This window comes from Sander lucioperca, chromosome 12 (assembly GCF_008315115.2).
Source record: "Sander lucioperca isolate FBNREF2018 chromosome 12, SLUC_FBN_1.2, whole genome shotgun sequence".
Taxonomy (NCBI): Eukaryota; Metazoa; Chordata; class Actinopteri; order Perciformes; family Percidae; genus Sander; species Sander lucioperca.
The window spans coordinates 15,855,248-15,861,450 of record NC_050184.1 but is presented as its reverse complement, the minus strand read 5'-3'; the positions used below and the strand labels follow the sequence as shown (position 1 = coordinate 15,861,450).

General features: G+C 39.6%; 1 protein-coding gene across 1 annotated transcript in view; it reads left to right on the top strand.

The window, feature by feature from the left end:
• LOC116040698 (kelch domain-containing protein 8B) overlaps positions 1 to 6,203 on the top strand; it is a 173,465-nt gene that overhangs the window by 57,182 nt on the left and 110,080 nt on the right. The window lies entirely within an intron of this gene.

Here is a 6,203-nt window from a genome sequence, read left to right as displayed (position 1 = left end):
TTATGTTGGGATGGAAGAAAATTTCATGAGTGATTCAGCTCATGTTTTTCATGGCTTGCCAAACATGTTTCTCACTCTCTCTCAAATCACCTATAAAGTGGCCAAGGACCCATAGAGGTAGGACGATTTATTCTACCCTTCGTCTCGCATTGCCAGACCTTCCTTCATATTGCTGTGGATGAGGGTCTGGCGAGTCCACACAGCATTCCGGGATGGGAGAAAAAACGTGCTCTGGTTTATTGGCGTTTCTTTAAACCAATCACAATCGCCTTGGGTGGCTCTAAGCTCCACATGGAGGAATGGTGCCACTGCAAAATAGCTTCGGGAAGGAACTTGTTTGGGTGGAACATATGTACGTTCAAAAGATGTGCAACAGAAAACTCAGATTGGACAGATAGTCTAGCTAGCTGTCTGGATTTACCCTGCAGAGAATTCTCGGCGTCACCTGAACAATCCCGGGAGTGGAACATCTTGTATATAGACTATTCACCCTCAACACACTCATCTCACACACACACACACACACACACACATCTGCCAACTGTCCCTTTCTTAATGCCGTCTGTACTCTTTCTGCAATACTGGCTCATTTTTTTCCTCATCTTTAAAATGTCCTCCTCCTTACTTTCTGTAGGCTGCTCCATGTTGCATCTATAGGTTTTTGATATGGCACGAGCAAGCCTGATTGGTCGAGTTGCCTTTCAGGAATGTAATGGTCTCTCAAAAGCCTCTCAAACACAAAATGCTGTGTCAGGCTCACTTTGGTTTGGTTCACATCTAAAAGTTTTTAACGACATCCATGTGAGATCATAGATGATGACATGATGATTTATACATTATTTATACTCAACATGTTCTTTATTTTCTTACATATAACAAATGCAGAGCAGCATTTCAGGTCGTTGCACTAGAACTTTGTGCATGTAACATCAACAGCAAGTGCGACACACACACACAGACACACACACACACACACACACACACACACACACACTCGTGTTTGACAGTACAGTGATGCTGGAAACACATCCAGATATGTCTTTCAAGCACAGATGATCATGTGGCTCCACGTAAGTTGTTTCTATGAAAAGGCATGCACTGTGTGTGTGTGTGTGTGTGTGTGTGTGTGTGTGTGGGAGTGTGGTGATGAGTGAGTGAGTGTGTGTTACATGCATTTATAAAACAGCAAGGAGGAGTTTCACCCTATGAGAAGCTAATCAGATGAATAATGTAGGGAGCCCTGGTGGATCACTAGGCCGTTCATACAAATTTTCTGCTGCAGTATGGTTATGTTTGTGTGTCAGAGGAGTGCTTGTTTGTGTATGCATGCAGATGAGAATCAGGCTTTCTCAAAAAAAAAGATAACAGTATACAATGATGAAGCCTTTAGGTGAAGGCAGTGCAACTCTTTTCACAGCCTCCACAAATAATTGACTTATGAAAGCGAGTAACATGCACATACATACGCACATACACAATCACGCACACACACACACACACACACACACACACACACACATAAAGACCCACATATACAGCATTCTGTGATGCTCAGAGTACTGTGATATCTTGTTATTTTCTGCTAACTTCAGTTTTGATATCACAGTATGCCATTTTCTGTACCCATTTATCATCCGCAGTCTTTCCCACATGCTCCTCAGGTACGTTCACGATGCGTTTCAGATGAGATGCATGTTATTAAACCACACTATCATTTTAAATCTGGTAATTCAAATAAGTTATTTTCAGGATTTTCACTGGCTGACATAGAAAGCTCCTCTGTAGCCACACGCGTTACATATTTTATCATCATGTCATGTTTTGAGGCAAGTCAGGAGGCAATCAAAGAGCATATGTGATGCCTAAGTCATAGAAACAGTCTTTTACTGTAAATGAAGTTAGCAGTAAGGAGGAGAATGGTAGAAGTGTGTGTATGGATGTGGATCATGTGTATATACCTGTGCTAGCCTATATGCCCCCACACTAGACTATAGGCTTACACACAGGCATTATTCATTCAGTTTAGTTTCTGCCAATATCATATAGATTAGTTGTTATGAAGCTGAATCGAACCAAAATAACTTGGATATAGTGTCTTGTAGCTGTTACAGAACTGAGGTATAGCTGAAAGATTGGCAGGGATAAAGATATTTTCCGACAAGCGGAGTCACAAAAGTCAGAGCCCAGCTCTTGAGCTGGAACCCTGTGGTGCTGCTGCCAGCTGGATTTCCATCTAAAATCTGCTCCAAGTACTTGTCTATCATGTTGTCAGTTTCACTCTATCAATGGATGGCAAAGTTTTAGAACACTTCAATAAGTTAAAAAGTTATTAAATGAGTTGCTTCCTCAGTCTCTTACTTTAAGATGGATGGATGGTGGTGACCTGCCACAAACTTCCCACTACTCTAACCCCTTTTCAGTGTCTCACATATGTCATTGAACTCAGTTTGACAAAAAAAATTGGAAAAATATAACAATACACCTGACAAGGCAAGTTCATTTTAGACTTGTTGTGACTCTATATACTTTTATTTACCTGACCCTCGGTGAAGCACAAAAAACAGGCTATTGTTGGACGTGTCAGGTTAACCTGCTAATTCGTTTGGCCAGAAAAGCCACAGCAATCAAAAACACCTTCAAAATCAATCACATAATATACAAAAGTTTGTTCCATACAGCATTTAATGAATGCCATACCTATAAAAAGTGATTGGTGAAAGCATGAGAGGATTTATTGACAGCAGACTTTTGACATGTCATAGCAGAAAAAAACACACAGATGTAATTGAGTGCTGGTTCACTGGCAAGACTTACTGGATCACTTAATGGAAGGGAGCCATCGTTGATGTTTTTACATACATGTGCTCAAAACAAATAAATCTATGTTCCCAGGGTCTTATCTTCCCCAGCTTATATATATGCAGGGACTGCAGATGAAAAGTAGTTATTTTTACTAATTCTGGCATATTTACATGGTGTTCATAAACAACAAATGTTCATAAATATGCATGGTCCCTATCAAATAAATCAATAAAATAAAAAAAGATATATATATATATATATATATATATATATATATAGTGTTGGCAATAGATGCTTTCACAACATGTTTTACAATGAGATTTTAAATAAATAATCATCAAAAATGTGGTAAACAGTTTCAAGTGACATTATAGAGAAAAAGAAATGTTTTTTTTCCAGCTATATACTGACTATGTTTACATGCATGCACAAAAATAGTGTGATGTTAAAACAAATCTGCAATGCTTCAAATGATATTCCCTCAAAAGGTTTCACAACAGATTTTCTGAGAAAATTGATTTAGAATGTGCTTGTTATTATCAATTGAGACAACGTAATTGTAAATCACGATATCTTGATATATGATTTCATCACGATATGATTCCATTGAAAGACAATACATTATCATATTAACTTATTACCCAGCCGTAGCTGTAAGTAATATACTGATGTTACACTCCTAGAAACCTACGCCCCTCAAATTTGCGGACAGACGATTTTCTTGACTTTCTAAACATTGATATCCCACAATAAAATTGCAATGTTTTGCTTTAACCAGTCAGTAGAGAACCATTAGTCCGGCCGACGTCCAGTTGGCCTAGAAGCTGTGATAACAGTTGTTAGGAGCAGTTACCTAAACATTTTTCACGTTGATCAAAGAAATATGTTGATTTAAGACTTGTTATTTGTGAAACATAATGTAATGTAACACTGAATCATGGATCTGGGCACGGACTCAGAAGGCAGAACATGTGTGGTAAAAACATTGTGTTCCAGGCAGTCAGAGCAGACATAGTAATGCAGAGGGTAAAGCAAGCAGATGGTTTTCAGAGCAGGTACAGGTGGTCAGCACACAATAAAGGCTTGATTGCTCAGGCAACATAGACGATCTGACAGAGCGTGACTAATGGCTGTTTTCTGACATATACTGAGGCTGATTGTGAATGATGAGCAGCTGGGAATTTCTTTAAACTAATCACAATCTTCATGGGTAGTGCTAAGCGGCGCACGGAGCCGCTGCCAAATAGCCTCGGGAAGGAACTAGTTTTGGTGGAATGTGAACGTTCACAAGTTGTTTTAGTTGTGCGTTACAAAACTCAGATTGGACAGATAGTCTAGCTAGCTGTCTCAATTTACAATGCAGAGATCTGAGGAGCAGTTAACCATAGTCCTCATAAATCCACCAGAGTTTAAAATTCCAACACAAAGAATGCGGAAGGAAACAGACATCGGTGAAAGTACATGCATCCGACGGAATTTCCTGCGGCACCGGAGCAATCCCTGAAGTGGAATGTCGAGGATATTGACTAGGGGAAATGCAACGCTACCGCATCACCGCGACGTGCGGTTAAATCTTTCGAGAGGTGCACATCAGGCTACGGCGTAGGGTCCGGCGTAGGGTTCGACGTAGGGTCCGTGTCGCCATGTACCTACGTATGTAGCCACAGCATAGATTTAACACAGAAGAAAAAGTCACGCTTTAGTCGCTGAAATTACTAATACCTTTGCAGAAGTTGAGGAACTGAGACTTTGTCTTGAGATTTCTCTTGAGCTTACTTTGCGCCAGCACAGGACAGTTTTCCCTGCAGATGAGGCATTCCAGTGTGGGACAGCTAGCTTTTCTTATCCACGAATACATGTTAGCCAAGTAACTTTCACTGTACAGCTGGATTTTAGTGCTTTAGGTTGTCTCAGGTTCGGTTGTTTCAGACTGTGTTAAGGGCAAATGTATCAGCATTTCCGTGACGAATATTTCTATGACTTTGATATGTCTGACCGCTCTGCACCCGGAAAGCTCAATTTGCTGATTGTTGTTATATAATGACCAATAATGCAATAATGACCTGCTCGCTCTACAAGTACGGAGTGTGGATTGGAAACGGGATTAATGGATTTAATCTTATTAAAAATGTTCTGTAACAAAAATGGAAATAAATCTTGCAACACCTTGGTCTGTCTTTAAAGAACCCAAGGGTGCTGTGATACTCCCCTTTGGGAATAAGAGGCAGAAGATGGAAAAGAGGAGGATGCAGAAGTTGTTGCCATGACAAAGTAGAAAGTTTATTATCTATCACAGTACAATGCAGTGAACAACCACCCACATCACACAAATATGTCTACCTAGAAGCAGAAAAAACCCAGGCAGTACTTGTCATCTCGTGGCCTCTGACACATACTGTAGAAACAAAGTCTGATTTACTTGATGGATTTAACTGCAGCTTTACCTTTCAATAAAGCTGTAGCAGTTACTTACTTCACTTTCTGTTGTCAAGATTGACAGTTGAGAACTTTTTAACACTTAGTATGCTGTGCTCATGCTACAGACAGTGTTCAGAGCAGCCCCTCTGATAGTGTGATCTGCTCATGTTCATATTTAGATCAGATACTTTCCTTTTTATTTGAACTTAGTCCAAAGATTGTGCAGTGACAGCTGCTCTACATGCTGCGAGACCAGAATTACAGGCTGAATGTTTGAAGTCGCACTCCACTTTTCTCCTCAGGGGGTCTAAATTTCCTTTTACAGTGTTCAACTAATGCATTAAGATCATTGCACGCTAATGGGTTGTATGTTCTTTTTCTTTTTAACATTGGTGAGCGAGTTAAGGGTTTGACCTGTGTCAAAGTTACACAGTTTCTGTCCATTTTCTTCCTGCTACCATGCTGGGTTTGCCTGCCTCTGAAGAAACTGCTTTATTTGAACTCTGTAACACATTTTTTTGACACATTTTGAGCTTCAAGTGCTTTGACAGTTAAACAAGATGTGGTGTCTGACAAATACTGACAACAATTTGAAACCCAGTGGGTAACTAGTAAATAGACTGCAGAGCTGTAGTGGTGTGATGCTGTTTGTTTATAACAGCTAAATTGCAGTTGCATTTTTGACTTGATAGTCGCCACTCTTTAAGTTGCTAGTTTTAATGTCAGAAAAAGACACTGAGAAGCATGAATAGCTTATTCAACTGTTTTGGAGAGTTTGCACTGACAGATAAGTAGCTAGTTAACTTACAGTAACATGCATACTATTAATAACCAATTTAATCCCTCAGGACACAATAGTGACCAATACAAATTTAGACAAACAATTGTTACATTGAAACACATTGAATTCAGATTTGAATATGGTCATGTCTTTAGTGTAAATAATCACATGAACACAGAGGTTTACTTCCTGGCTGCACTTT